The sequence below is a fragment of the Talpa occidentalis genome, unplaced genomic scaffold (assembly GCF_014898055.3).
Source record: "Talpa occidentalis isolate TD23 unplaced genomic scaffold, MPIMG_talOcc4v2.1 talOcc4.12, whole genome shotgun sequence".
Taxonomy (NCBI): domain Eukaryota; kingdom Metazoa; phylum Chordata; class Mammalia; order Eulipotyphla; family Talpidae; genus Talpa; species Talpa occidentalis.
In genome coordinates, this window is record NW_023601212.1 from 92,905,258 (window position 1) to 92,921,188 (window position 15,931).

Consider the following 15,931-nt stretch of genomic DNA (forward strand, 5'->3'; position numbering starts at 1 on the left):
TCCAGCCTGTGGTAGTTGAGAGAGTCTGATGAGCCAATGTACTCAAAGCACAGGCCCCTTTGTAGGTGCTAGAAAATGCCATCTGCCACGAAATGGGTCAAGAAGTACCGTCACCTAGCCGCTGTTCCACCCCTGCCTCTCTTGGGCCAGAGAGTGAGTTAACCTGTGTGTCCTGAGGCCTCGTAGGTGCTGAACATTTTCTGGGGTGAAGAAGAATCTTGGGTCTAGATAAACACGAGCCTCCTCTGGTGGTGTAACTGGAGAAAAGGAAAGAGCACGATGAGAGTGGAGGAGGGAAGATGAGGATGGTGGGGAGCAGGGACAGAGATGCTGCCAGGAGGGAGACCTGTGCTCACCGGGCATCTGCACAAGACCCGTCTCCAGGAGGAGGTTCTGAACAGGGTGCAACAGGTGCCAAGTGCCCAGACATTGTCAGGCCTGAAGTTATCACCAGGATGGCTCCACAGTGCTGAGCACGGGGGAGGGGCCGGTAGCAGAACTTTCTAGTTGGAGACTCTCTGGAGTCAGACAGCCTGGGTTCAAATCCCAGCTCCATTGCTGGCGAGTTGGGTGCCCCTGGGTACACTCATTCTGATCCTCCCTCCACTCTCCCTTCCCCGCTTCTCATCAGAGGACACACCCCGCGGGGCAGGCAGCCCGGGCTGCTTGGTCATTCACAGGGAGGCTGTGAGCATGGCCCGAGAATCGTTCTAGGGTGCGTGGCCCTGTGCCTGGCACGTAATGAGCGCTTGATAATGTCAGCAACTTTCCAGGACATCAGAAGAATAGGATGGTAGCAGCTTTGCCTCTCTAGGACACAAGAGGGACCCCGAGGGGGCGTAGATGAACAGATCCAAGTCATAACATCAGAAAAGGCCCATTTGGATGGATGTACATTAATCAGGAGGAAAAAGTGCCTCTTAGCATGCGTGCTATTTGCAACAAAGCAAAAACGAATTTGTAAACCTCTTATTGCAGATGCAGGGGAGGGAGATTCTGAAAAATTTCCTGCCGTCTCGAGGCAGCAAATGGAAAATGAGTTGTATAGGACTGATTGCTGCTAATTTAAGACATAGAAATCGCTGGTAATCTCTTTAGTGATCGCTGCTTTTTTATGTTATTTACTAAAGGTAAAATAGCCCTCCTCTTACCTACATTCTCTTTATCCCGTTATCTCATTTCCATGCGAAGGACTTCCATTCGGTAAACACTTTGGAAACATTTATTTTTTTAAAGATTTATTTATGCGTACAAGATCTGGGGTACAGGCCAGAGGTGTGAGAGATTCACCAGAGTCAGAGTGGGGAGCAGAACAGGCAGATTGACTGAAATACACTCTTGAGGGGAGCAGCGGGTGAGCCAGGAGAGGTCTGCTGCGCCATGTGGGTAGCTTCCTTGCTGGGGATCGAACTCATGCTGCAGTGGCTGCCGATAGCTTCATAGGTTGTGTCTTAACCCCTTGCGCCACCAGGGAGGCCCAGCACTTTGGAAACATTAACACATGCTTTTACTTATATTTTTCAACCCACTCCTCTCTTTAAGAGCTTAATTCTTGTGCTTGGGGACCCTGACCTGCACCCCTCGCCCAGAATGACCTCAGGTGCTCAGCAGACTCTTCTCCAACCAACCACCACTTTTTGGTGGATTCTGAATTTTGCAGTATCACCTGCCATCATGCCCTTTCTTCGACAGTGTGGAGCTGTCTTTTCTGTTCCTTGGCAGCATTTTTCATGTCAGACCCTAGTTCTTTGTGTGCCTCTCGTGCTTCCCCCCGCCCCCCAATACCAGGACACCTTAGATTAAGGATTGCCTCCCTCTCCCCTTCTCTTCTGTCCAAGTTTGTCAAACATGAATTGAGTGTCAGGCCCTCGGACAGAGTCTGTGGATACAGAAATGAAATCAGCACAAGCCCTGGTTTGGAGGGAACAACCCACACGGCGAGTAGAGCAGTCTAAGAGCTCAGCTCTGAGCTCAACACGGAACACACCATCTTGCGTTGGATCCTTTAAATGACCTTTGGGGCATCTGCTGTTATTCCCATTTTTCCATTGAAAAACCTGAACCAGACAGGAAATAGAACTTGCAGAAGAACACAGGGCTAGCGAGGGTCCATAGAAGGTTGTCAGGGTGAGGGTCAGGACACCCCTGAAAAAGGCAGTGCCCACTGACATCCAGGCTATGAGAAGGATTTGGCAAGGTGTGGGGCTGGGAAGCAGGTGAGCGATCAGACTATGCAGAGGTCTGGGGGTAAGAGAGCATTGCTCTTTGGGGAACATCAAAAGTCTGAGTCATCTCTGCACCCCTATAATTGGTTCAGAGCACAGCACATTGTAGGAGCTGACGTAAATACCAGAATGCACTCCTAGAATATTTAGTAAGCACCTCTATGTGCTGTGCTCTGGTGGTGTTTTTTTGTATTAAATGTTAATGGCCCACTTAGTTATAAAGCCCTACCAAATGGACTAATTGTTCTTTTCCTTAGCAACAAGGCGAGCATAGACTTTATAACCCAAGTTTGAGGTGTCTAGTGCAGTTAAACAAAGGCAGGAAAAGCAAAACCTTCCATCTCCTGTTTATACAGTAGGACTGTTCACAAGGGTGGACACCTGGTTGGAGTTGGGGTTTACCCCACATCAAAAGGGGCCCAGCCTAGCGCGTTCACTGAAGTTATGACGGATAGGCTGAGGCCCAGGGGACGGGGTGGGTTAACACAGTCACTGGCAGAGGGCTGGAGCTGGGGCATATGTCCCCCGATCTCAGTTCTTGTTCCTTGCAGTGACCCACCACCCAGGGGAGAAATACAGCCATTTAAAGCTCCCCTAACTTCTTCTATGACAACAATTAGCAGATATTTTCTGTACAGAGATCAACAGTAACTATTTAAGGCTTTGATTGCCACATGTCTTTGTCAGAATTAGTCAACGCTGCCATGGCTGCCTGAAAGCAGCTGTAGACAGTAGACATATGAATAGATGTAACAGTGTTTCAATAAAACTTTATTTATAAAAAAAAGCTGGAATTAATCTATGGGCCGTGATTTTCAGATCCTGCTCTGTGGCATCTCCAGTTGGAGTATTAGAGCGGGACACAGCGCTTGTCTACATGAAATAAGCTGTTAGTTAAGTGCTAAATGTGGAGAAATGGGCAGAGAAAAGAACTGTTTGATGTATTAAGTAATATAATTAGGCAGAAATTAGTTTTACTTTTCCACCACAGCTTCTGCTGTTTCTTTTAGTTTCTACATTTTTTAAAGTAGGAAAATAGAGATGGCAATTTTTTTTTTATATGAACCAATGAGTTAAGGGAGAAATTCAGTAAAAGGGTGTTGGTTACCATGGTGTTCTTGGTCCAACTTGCCAGAAACTGCTAATAAAAGGGCAAGATTTTATCAGTCCATGTGAGTCAATTAATTTTAATCTACACTGAGAATGATCCACTCCTAGAGATTAGTCTGCTTTATAAGGATATCAAAAAACAAGGTGAAAGAAGGTGTGTTTGGAGATGCTTTGCATTACTGTGATGATTAGTTCTCAGTAAATAAGGGCAAGACCTAGAGACTATAGGCAGGTTAGCAGAGTGGGGTCTAGTTTCTATCGGATGAATGTACAGTTAAGTGAGTGCCTAGAAGTGTTCTTTCTGAGAGGTACATAGCTACCTGCATCCTTTAAAGCTGTTTGCGATGGAGAAATGTGTATACTTACTAACTCTCTGTTGCTGCACAGCAATAGATTTTGCAGCTTAAAACAGCACATACTATAATCTCAGTTTCCAAGTCCCGAATTCAGGTATGGATCAGAATTCCTCTGTTCAGGGGTCTCCCACAAGCTGCAGCCAGGCTGGAGCCTCATCGAAGGTGTATCTGGGGAAGGATCTGCTTCCAAACTCCTGTGGCTGTTGGCAGAGTCCAGTTTCTGGGATTTATTGGACAGTGTCACTTCTTAGCTGTGTTGACCGGAGGCCAGCTCTCTTCCTTGTCACCTGGGAATCTCCAGTGTGGCAGCTTGCTTCATCAAAGCATGCAAGCCAAGAAGGCCACAGAGCCTCATGGCAAGAAGGAGGTCCCCAAGTCGGGCAAGCTAATCATGGAAAATTAGGTGCCATCCCAACGCCTTTGCCACGGTCTGTTGATTAGAGGCCAGTCACCAAAAGGCAGGGGATCATACCAGAACACGAAAACCAGGAGATGAAGATGGTGGGGATGCTTTTGCTTCACCAGCTGCAGGGAAGGTGTAGCAGTGATGTCAGTCTACGATAAGGGCAAGCCCTTCCTTGTTGGGAAGGCCTCTGAGGCATATTTCCTGTGAAGGAGGAGCAGCAGCGGTGGGTGGGGGGAGGCGGATGTGAGCACACAACGCATGTTTTCCATTTTAACTCAAAACTCTGTATTCTGGGAAAATTGGTGGGGAGACCATTCGGTCTCACTGAGCATCAGTGTTGGATAAGGCAGGGCCCTTGTCACGGCTTGGATTCTCTCCGTGGTGAGCAACAGAAGATCCAGCTCAGGTGACTTAAGAGAGAATTCATTCACTTACTGAACCGAAACATCCAAGAGTCCATCTCAGTTCGGGACTGAGCAATATGCTTTATTTAACTTAATATTTGGGATTAGGGATATTGAGGTATAATTGCATGTAGAAAAATCTCCTCTTTAAAGTGTATAAATCAGTGAATTTATACAATCTGTATACAGAGCGTTTGTATCACTGCTCCAAATTTCCTCTTGTCCCTGCCTTGTGCAGTCCCTGCCTTGGTCAGTCCCTGGCAACCACTAATTTCTTTTCAGTACATATAGTTTTGCCTTTTGCAGAATATCTTTTAAGTGGAATCATCCAATATGTCATCTTTTGAGTCTGGATTCTTTCACTCAGAATAATGCCTCTGACTTTTGCCATTGCGGGCATCTGTAGATCATTCCATTTTCTCACTAAGGGGTGGTCCATTGCGCCCACGTCCAACAATTTGTTCTCCCATTAACCAAACTGAAGGAAATTGGGGTGGTTACCATTTTGGGGGTGGCTAAGAATAAAACTACTATAAACATATGGGTATGGGCTTTTTTGTGAATGTAGGTTTTCATTTCTCTGGTTAATAACTACTAGTGAAATTTGTTAAACTTCATCAGAAACCCACAGACTATTTTCCAAAATGGCTGGACCATTTTGAATTGTTATCAGCAATGAACGAGATGCCCGATTACTCTCTATCCTCACCAATACTTGCTGTCATCATTTTGAATTTTAGCCATTCTAATCAGTGTGCATTTTCCTAATAACTGGTGATGTTGATCATCTTCCGATGTACTTATTTGCCCTGTGTATCACTTCTTCGGTGAAGTTTCTGTTAATACCTTTTGCCCTTTTAAAAAATGTACAGTTACCTATTTTTTTTTTTTTGATAAACACCATTCTTGGATATAATTCTCACAGATCAAGTTTGAATGGATAGAAACAAAATATATGGGGCCTATTTACAAAAATCGAAAATGAGTAAAAGAACGCAGAATTCCAAAAGCAGTAGCATAATAGCAGCATATAAATTTGCATTGCCTTATTATTGCTGAATTCTCAGAATTCTTCATAGTTCTGGGATGCAAATCCTTTATCAAATATGTTTTGCAAATACTTCATCCCAGTGTGACTTGCACTTTCATTGTCTTAACAGAATCTTTTGAAGTTTTAACATGTAAATGAAGTCCAATTTATCAATTCTTTATCTTATGGATCAGAATCCGCGTTGGTGTCAAGTCTAAGAAATCTTTGCTTAAGTCACGATCACAAACATGTCCTATGTATTCTTCTAGAAGTTTTATAGCTTTTGATCTTACATTTAAGTCTATGATCCATTTTGTGTTCATTTTTGTATAAAGTAGGTTTTGGGGTTTAATTTTTTCCTTTTGGCAAATGGCTACCCATTTATTTGGGACCATTTTTTGTATGATGTTAAACAGGGGTCAAATTTTATTTTTCTACATAGGTGTCTGATGGGCCAGGCATCGTTTTTTGAAAAAACTCATTTCCTCAATCTTCTACAATTTTATTATAAATCAAGTATTTGTGATGCATGGGTCTATTTCTGGACTCGACTCTTTTCAATTTGTTTGTCTATTTTAGTGTCAGCATTACTCTCTTAATTTCTGTCATGGCCAGAAGTCTTAAAACCCAGGAGAATATGCCTTTCTACTTGGTCATTCTTCTTTAAAGTTGTCCTGGCTGGTCTGCACCCTTTACATTTACATATAAATTTTGAAATCAGCTTCTCAGTTTCCATAAAAATACCAACTATGAATTTAACGAATTGAGCCTGTGTTAAATCTCTAGAACAACTTGCAGAGTCAAGAACTTGTGGAGTTCTTCAGTCTGCTCTCAGCGTTCACCCCTCCATTTATTTAGGGCTTTCAAAATTTTTATCAAATATATTTTAGAGTTTTCCATGTACCAGCCTTATGCTTATTTTGTATTTCATTTTTAATATTATTAGATTTTTCTGGTTATCTAAATGTTTGCTGATATACAAAAATCCATTTCATGATTTTATATTGATCTTGATGAACTGGGTTTGGAAAGCTGGCTTTTTCCTTGAGATGGAGGGTGAGTACCTCTCCCAGGTGCAGTAGACAAAAGATAGGAGGTGACCCTATTGCGCAACTCCAGGGGGCAGCCCCAACTTTGCAGTGGATGAAGGCAGTGTTTACATGGCACAGCCCTGATGGGTGCCTATTCATTGTGCAACCTTGATTACCCTCAGAGGCTCATGAAAGGTGCAGACATTGGTAGAACTAACCTTCTTGGGATCAGAAAATACCTCTTTGATAATGAGTCTATCCCTCACGGAAAGAAAGAAGAATTTCCTCTCCTTCACACTGTTGAAGGTCATCGGAGAAACAACCTTGCCCTCTGAGTGAATTCCCCCTTCCTTTTCCCCATAGTCTAACTCCACACATGAAGCTTTATATCCAGTTGTGCTGCTTTTACCTCTGGAGCCAAAGCTAACAGAATTGATTCTTGACTTACGGGGGTAGAGTGGGAAACTGATATTACCAGGGCTGGCTCAGCAGGAAGGGATCTGGACAGGGCCACTGCCCACTGTGTGCAGCTGGCGCACTGCACAGCCGTCCCTGGCTGCTAGGGATGTGTCAGGAAGGGAGATCTTCAAGCTTTGGGGTTCTGCCTGGCCTGGCGCTGCACCCAGCCTCAGGGGGCAGTTCTCCTAATTCACCTGCCCACATGGGGCTCCTTTACCTATTTTACACAAAAGCTCCTTATTGGCTAGTGGATGCCCTTCTCTAGGCCTTGAGGCTGGCCCATGTCTAAGTCATGGTCATCAGCGGCCACATTATCAACTTCTCCTGGCACAGATGAATGGTGTTGCCAGGATGCTGACAAAATGTTTCTGGAGAACTCCATGCCCTCTTCTACCCTTTCTACTTTGCCTTTTATTGATTCTTCTCTCCTCCCTTTCTAAGTCTGAGCCAGGAACCCTCCTGTTATTAAAAGCAGTCCCAGTAGCCCATACCTTTCATTTCCTTTGAATTACATTAATTGCCTGACAGCTAAAAAGTGAGCTGGTATTTTCAGATTTCAGCTGCTGGTCGGCAAGAAATATTTACCAGCTCCTGCAGATTTATAAAGATGCCACGGAGATGCCTGGAGACTAACAATCAGAAAATACAGCAGCAAAACAACACTATTTTTCAAGGTTAAATGCTCAGAATGCTAAAAAGAAATTGTCCATAAAGCAAAATAAGGATTCTGAAGCAGGCAGCCTGTACCCCGGACAAAAGAAAGGAGCCGGAGGTTTAAAATAAGATTTCACAGCTTCACAATAATTATGAATTTAATAAGGGGAGCTTTATTTTTAATTTAGTTTCAGTCTGGCAGCTCGTCTCCTCCCTCCCACCCCCTCTCCGCAGCGTGGTGATGCTCGTTAATGTGGTCCTAGGGCTGAGGTCACAGCGAGAGCGAGGAAAGGCCTCCAGCCGGAAGACTTTCTGATGGAGAAGTATTTAGACAGATAATGTTCCTGCCTCTCTGCAGGCAGATGGGACTAACTCCCGCTGGCTGTATTCCCTCCTGGCAGTCAGAATGTCTCTTGCGATGTATAAAGACAGTTAGGTTCTGAAAATTCCAAGACAGGAAGGTTTTTTTTGTTGCTTGATAGTCCCCCAGGCTGGTCTCCCGTTCTCCACGAGCAGAGTAATAAACCTTAGCTGAGGCCATCAAGAATGATCGGGGACCCCCAGGTCAACACCTGCTCCGAGACTTACTTGCCCCCCACATGGTGATTTAAATGTGGTGGGGGGGGCCTCCCTGGTGGTGCAAGAGTTAAGACGCAACCTATGAAGCTGTCCGCAGCCACTGCAGCATGAGGTTGATCCCTGACCAGCCAGGGAGCTACGCACATTGTGTAGCAGACCTCCCCTGTCTCCCCGCTGCTCCCCTCTGCAGTGTATTTCGTCAGTCTGCCTGTTCTGCTCCCCACTCTGTCTCTGGTGAATCCTCTCACCCTCCCACACCTCTGGCCTGTACCCCAGCTCTTATATGAATAAATAAATCTTTAAAAAATATAAATGTGGTGGGTAAAAGGCCCCAGATTTTCCAACAATGCTTTCCCATAGGCTACCTTTTAGTGTGAGCAGTCTTCAGGGCTGTGCACATTAACCCATTTGTTGTTCATTCATTCACTCAGTCATTCAACAAATATTTATTGAGGGTCTTTTTTTGGGAGGTGCTCTTTTTTATAGAGGTTAAATTCACTTAGCACAAAATGAACCATAATAAAGTGAACAACTTAGTGGCATTTAGTGCATTTATCATGTTGCACAGCCACCACTTCTATTTCCAAAATATTTAATCACTCCAAAGTTAAAACCCATCCTCATGATACTCTCTAATTCTCACTTTCCCTAGCCCCTGGCAATCACCAAACTGCTTTCTGTCTCTCTAGGAATATACCTGGGTATTTTATGTAAATGAAATCATACAATATGGGGCCTTTTGTATCTGGTTTCTTAGCATAAAGTTTTCATCCACCTTTTAAAGTGCATTAGTACTACATTCTTTTTTGTGGATGAATAATAGTCCATCTTGTGTATATAAAATTTGCTTACCCACTCATCTTGATGGACATCTGACTTGATCCCCCCTTTTGGGCTGTTGTGAATGGTGCTGCCATGGACATGTAAGTATCATTTATTTTCAATTCATTGAGGAGTGGGCTTGCTGGGTTATGGGGTAATTCTGTGCTTAGCTGTTGAGATCACGAGCAAGCTTTCCATAGACTTGTACCATTTTGCATTCTCATTTCAAGTACTCTTTTATAGACTTGGATACATCAGTGAATAAAACTGGCCCTTAAATTTTAGCTGGGAGGTAGACACCAAAGTGTAAACATGAATGAATAAATAAACAAATAGGCACAGTCTAGAAGGTGACTTATTTTAGGCAAAACAGAAAAAGTAGAGCAGGTGAAAGGGAACTGGGAATGTTTTGAGGTAGTGGACAGTGAGTTGTAATTTTAAATAAGATGGTCACTACAGAGTTCATTCATTGAGAAGGAGAGATTGAAACAAAGACTTGAAAGAGGTGAAGAAGTGAGTCAAGTGGTTATCCTAGGGGAAGGGTGCCACAGGCAGAGGCAACAGCAAATACAAAGGCCCTGGGGTACCTGACACTTTTGAGGAGCAACAAGGAGGTCAATGTGACTAGAGCAGAGTGAGTAGTGAGTGGCTGGGCAGAGAGAGGAGACAAGATTGGAAGGTTAATGGCTGGCAAGGTCATTTGGAGCCTTTAGGACATTTTAAGGATTCTGCTGTTGACCTCTGTGAAGTGGGAAGCCATGGAGAGTTTTGACCATATGATCAATGTTTTGAAAGGATGCAACTGCAATAATTCAGGTGAAAGATGACAGTGGATCATATCAGAGTGAAAGCAGTGAAAGTAGAGTGAACTGGCCAGATTATGAATATAGTTTGAAGATAGAACCAATGGGAGTTCTTTATTAATTAGGTGAGGATTTTGTGTGAGAAAGACAGGAGTCGAGGATTTGGCATCAACGATGGAAACAAAGGAATTGACATCATGCGGTCTGGGACAGATTGTGGATAGAATGGGATTGGGGGGGGAGATCATTTTTGGATATGTTGTGCTTGAGATGCTTCATCACCACTAGATGTCCATCATCCTCTAGTCTTGGAGGAAAGAACAGAGAAAGAAGGGTTGGGATGGCTGGGCTTTTACCTCCTAGACAGAGGTAGGAGCTCTCTCCACTGTGATTTCCAGGAAAGCCCCTTTTCAAGGGTCACAAAGCAATTTCTATAGGAGCCAGTTACTCCTGGTGAGAATAAGGAGTGGTGGAGGTGGAGGAAACAGCTTCTGAGTAGAGGGACTCAGTTTCAGCCAATTTTTCCATGTGAGAATCCAGGTTTAGTGTCATTAGATCTCCAGATTTTCAAGGAAATTTGAAAGTCTGCATTCTTTTTTTAAAAAAAGATTTATTTATTTATGCATACAAGAGCTGGAGTATAGGCCAGAGATGAGGGGGGTGACAAGATTCACCAGAGACAGGGTGGGGAACAGAACATGCAGACCGACCGAAACACACTGTTGAGGGGGGCAGCGGGCAAGTCAGGAGAGGTCTGCTGCGCCATGTGGGATGCTCTCTGGCCAGCTCGGAATTGAACTCATGCTGCAGAGGCTGTGGATTGCTTCATAGTGCAGTGCTTAACCCCTTGCGTCAACAGGGAGGCCCGAAAGTCTGCATTCTTATGTGAAGTCTCCAAAATATTAAAAAAAAAAACCTAGTTAACAACTATTTAAGACATTGTTTTTGTGAGTTTGGGAAATTCAGACATGAACTATATATTAACATTATTATGGAATATTGTTTATTTTCTTAGATCTGATTATAGCATTATGGACATAATGGAGAATATTTTTTTTTTTAAAGTGATTTTTTTTTTAAATTTTTTTTAAAGATTTATTTATTTATTTATGCAAGCACTGGGTACAGTCAGACGCGCGGGAGGGTGAGAGAATTCACCAGAGCCAGAGCGGGGAGCAGAGCAGGCAGAGGGACCGAAGTACACTGCTGAGGGGAGCAGCGGGCGGCAGGAGAGGTCTGCGTGCCATGTGGGACCCTCCTCTGGTGGCCGGGGAGCAGCTGGGGATAGAACTGGCGCCGCAGAGGCTGCAGGCAGCTTTGCAACCCAGCGCTCAACCGCTGCACCACCGGGGAGGCCCTAATGGAGAATATTCTTATAATTAAGAAATTAACAATGAAATATTCCAGAGTGAAGTATTTTGTTATCTGCACCTTATTTTCAAGTAGTTGAGAAAAAAAAAATGTGTGTATGTTAGGGATAAATGAATATTATATAATTATCTGTACTTATTTAAAAAAATTTTTTTATACATGAGCTGGGGTACAGGCCTGAGGCGCAGGGGGTGAAAGGATTCATAGAGACAGAGTGGGGAACAGAACAGGCAGCTCTATCGAAATACACTTCTGAGGGGAGCAGCAGGCGAGACAGGAGAGGTCTGCTGCGCCATGTGGGTAGCTCCCTGGCCGGCCAGGAATTGAACTGCACTGCAGAGGCTGTGGACAGCTTCGCAGCGCTGCGCTCAACCTGCTGTGCCACCAGGGAGGCCCTGCACTTTCTGTAGACTTGAAAATTTTCTTTTAAAATTATGTTTATTTTCTTACATCATTGTTAATTTTTGTACAATATTTGATTTCTCCCCTCAGGTGTAGTCCCTATAATTTTCCCACCACCGAGTCTCCATGAACCAGCACCACAGTCCTTCGTGGTCTTCCTTGCCCTATTTTGGTGCCTCCCCTATTTCCTCCCCTGCTGTGTGCCTCAGATCTGTAGTTTGCTTGCACAGACTTGAGAATTTTCAAAATAAGAAGTTGAGTGGGGTGTGGAAGACGAAAGGGGAGTGTAAACCCAACCAAAATGTCTGCAGGCCAGAGCTGAGCTATAGGGGTTGCTAGTTTTCAGTCTTTTCCCTACGACAATATTTTTTGTCGTATTACCTTTGGCATGGAAGTAACCTTTTCATGTGTCTGCATGTCCCTCGGTGTTGTTAGTGTCTCCAGGTTAGGGAAATTATCTTTTTCCTTGAATTAGCTTTGGCCTCAACAAAATAGGAGGCTAAAAAGCAAAACGGTGGTTTCTAGCAGGATAGATAAGAACTCTGTGGGACCAGAGGAGAGAAGTCCAGTCACTGCGGATTCCCACAAAGGATAGGATCACAGTTAATAATACTGGCGCACAGGAAAGACACCATTTTGAAAAGTGACTGTGAAGACTTTGCTAGAAGATACACAATGGAAATACAAAACACATTTCTCCTGTATCTCCTTTACCATCCTTCTGCATAAACGATTTCTGAAATTCCCTATAGATCTATTTTTTTTCACATTTTATTTAAATTTTATTTTTTATATTCCCCAAACAATTACAACCCCCTTATTTTGACCCCAAGCCTTCCTTTCCCCACCCCCCCCACCCCCATAGAGTGTCTCTGGTTCATAGTTGTTTGTTGATTTTGATTTTTACTTTCTTATAGTTATTCTTTTTCCTTTTTCTTATTTAAGTTTTCTAGATTCCTGCTATGAGTGAGACCATCCTGTATTTTTCTTTTTCTTTCTGGCTTATTTCGCTGAGCATGATCCCTTCCAGCACCATCCATGTTGCTGCAAATTGCATGTGTTTATCTTTTTTGAATGCTGAGTAATATTCCATGGTGTATATGGACCACATCTTCTTGATCCAGTCATCTATTTTGGACATTTGGGTTGTTTCCAGAGCTTAGCTATTGTAAACAGTGCTGCTATAAATGTAGATGTGCAGGTGCTCTTTGGAATTGATGTTTCTGTGTCCTTTGGGTGCAATTGCTGGATCCTATGGAAACTCTATGTTTAGTAGGTCCAGAAATCTCCACACAGCTCTCCATAGTGGCTGGACCAGTTTGCGCTCCCACCAGCAGTGCAGGAGAGTTCCTTTTTTATAGATCTAATTTAATGACTCAGTTTGGGATTCACCTAATCTGTAAACTCTCTTCTGGGTGTTAATTTTCAGAACCAGGGACAGTGCCCAGCACATGTAGTCAGTCACTTAGGGCGTAACTTGAAAGAATACGTTCATCTACTTATGTCCGTTGCTAGACAAAGGAATCTGCATTTTGCTTCATGCCTTTTCTTTGTTGGGGAGGGATTTGTGTGAGATTTCCTGTATGCTGAACTTTTTTTTTTTTAATTGGGTGTTCAATATGAATCTCTTATTCCCACAAGGGCCACCGGACTGGACCAGCTTAAGGAATACCAAAAAAAAAAAAAAAAAAAAAAAAAAACCCCAAAAAACAAAAAACAGTGCTCAGATTTCAGATTGCTCATAAATTTGCTTCCTGCATTATCATTTTTTATCTGCCTACTTCTGTTTCCCCTGGGTTCAAAGAAGTGCTTTACCTTAGAAATGATTCATTACTCCTGGGCCACTGAGGGTTTTGAAAGCCACACAATAGAAGTTCCATTTCAAATCCCCCCATTTATAATCATGGGGGGGAAAGCTGGGCGTTGTCTTGGGGTTATCAATGATTCCACAAAACTCAACCTTTGTTTCTCATGTGTCCATTTTTCAAAAACGTACTACTCAAATCTTGGAAAGTCGTTGCCCCTGAGGAAGCATTTGTCTTTGCTTTGACATCTTCTGCACTGTATCCCTTTTCAATTCTCCTTTCTAACATAGGATAAATGGCTGTGTGGGGTTGGGAATGAAGAGTTACATCTTGCAGCATGTTTGTGAGTGTGTGGAAACCCTGTCTCACTCCCCTATGCCCTTGTGTCAGAAGATGGGGAAACAACCAGTCAAGAGAAATGGGTTTGGGTGGTGTTACGGGTTGATCCATGTCTCCTAAAATTCATGTATTGAATTCATATCCACCTCCCAGTAGTTCAGAATGTGGCCTTATTTGGAATCAGGGCTATTGCAGATGTAGTTTTCTTTGAAGATTTATTTATTTATGCAAGAACCAGGGTACAGGCCAGAGGCAGGAGGGTGAGAGGATCCACCAGAGACAGAGCAGGGAGCAGAACAGGCAGAAGGACCAAAATACACTACTGAGGGGAGCAGCAGGAGAGACAGGAGAGGTCTGCTGCACAATGTAGGAATCTCCCTGGCTAGGTGGGAATCGAACCGGTGCCGCGGAGGCTGCAGACAGCTTCACAACTCAACCTGCTGTGCCACATAGGAGGCCCACAGATGTGGTATTAAGTTCAGGCTGGAGTGGGATATAACTGAGTCCAATATAACTGGTGTTCTTATTAAGGGGGAATTTTGGAGCTAGACCTCCCATGAAGAGGAAGGCAATGATCTCTGAGTTAAGGGATGCCAAAACTTGCCATCAAACATCACAAGCCAGACAGAGGCACAGAGTGGGGCCTTCTTACGGCCCTCAGGGGGAACCAATACCACTCATACCTTGGTCTTGACTTCCAATTTCAAAGGGTAATAGTTCTAGAACTGGGAGACAATTAACTTCCATTGATGAAATTCCCCAATGTTTGGATTTTTGTTAGAGCAGCCACAGGGAAAAAGCAGGTGATGTGGTTCTGATGCTCACCTGAGGATCTCTAATTGCTCTGAGTGATAGATGATAGTATACTATATAAAAATAGATACTGTATAGCAATAAAGTATGGTAGTTAAGTACTTGGGATTTTGAACCTGATGCCTTGAGTTTGAATTTCCCCTGGTAATCTGGAGAAGTTACTTACATCACTAGGCTTCCAGTTTCTTTGAAATAAAATGGGAAATAATAGTGATGTAGAGCAGATAGGGCTGGTAGGAGGATTACAAGAGGTGATGTATTTAAAGGACTCAGCCAAGAAATATCCAGGACACAGTAAGCACTGGATGAGAGGTAGTTATTCTTAGCAGTAACTGGCAACATTTACTGAGTCCGAGAGACCCCTGCTACTTAGAATTTTAGAAGTTTTCCTTGGGCCACACTTAAGCAAGGGCTGAAACTCCCCCCCTTTTTGATCTCTTCTCTTGGGGTTAATTGTCTGGGGCTCTTTGCTGTCTCTGTCCCCTTTCAGGGACTTAATCTTTTTCTGTAAAATAAGGTTTGCTATAATTGACACTCAAGGAGATCAGTTGTCATTTACACAAGTGAAAGTAAGAAGGTTCTGGAAGCTGGGTAAGAATTCACAGTGGCCACTTACTAGGATCACATGTTCAATCACATTCTAGCAACACGTGTTTACTGAAAGCCAGTGGGCCAGGTGCAGGACTAGCCCAGAGTGAATTGTTTCTTCTGTTTCCCATGAGCAGGCAAAGGGATGAGTCTAATAAGCACCCCACCATTACCTTCCTGAAATGTAGGCCTTGTGCTTGGCATTGCCTTGAACTATTACCCTTTGAAATTCAGTTAGATAGGGTTGTCATTCCTATTTCACAGATAAGGAAACTGAGGCAGCAGTGATTGACTTGCTGAAGGCCAAGTAAGTAGTTAATGGCAAAATGAAGACTTGACCCCTTGTCTTTCAGACTCCAAAGCCATTGTTTCTATGAGCCACTACCTCAGCAGCACCAGGTACCCAGTGCCCTCAGGTGTATATTGGAATCAGATTGTGAGACATCAAGGAAACATGTTGTAGAAGCAAATGCTAGCATGCAAGGCAAAAACCCACAACCCAGACCAAAAACCTGCTGTGAATTGATGGCTGGAGCAAAATGAACATTTTCCCAATGTTTAAATGCAATAATTGAGCCTGAGGTAGGTTTTAATTTTGAAATTTTCTTGAAGTTGTTAATCTGCCAGGTAATACCAGGCAGGTGCATTTTACCACATTGTTCCTCAGAAGTATTTTATTAAGATCATAATCACAAGTGTGACCCCAGTCTTTTCATTCTGTTTATTTACCATCA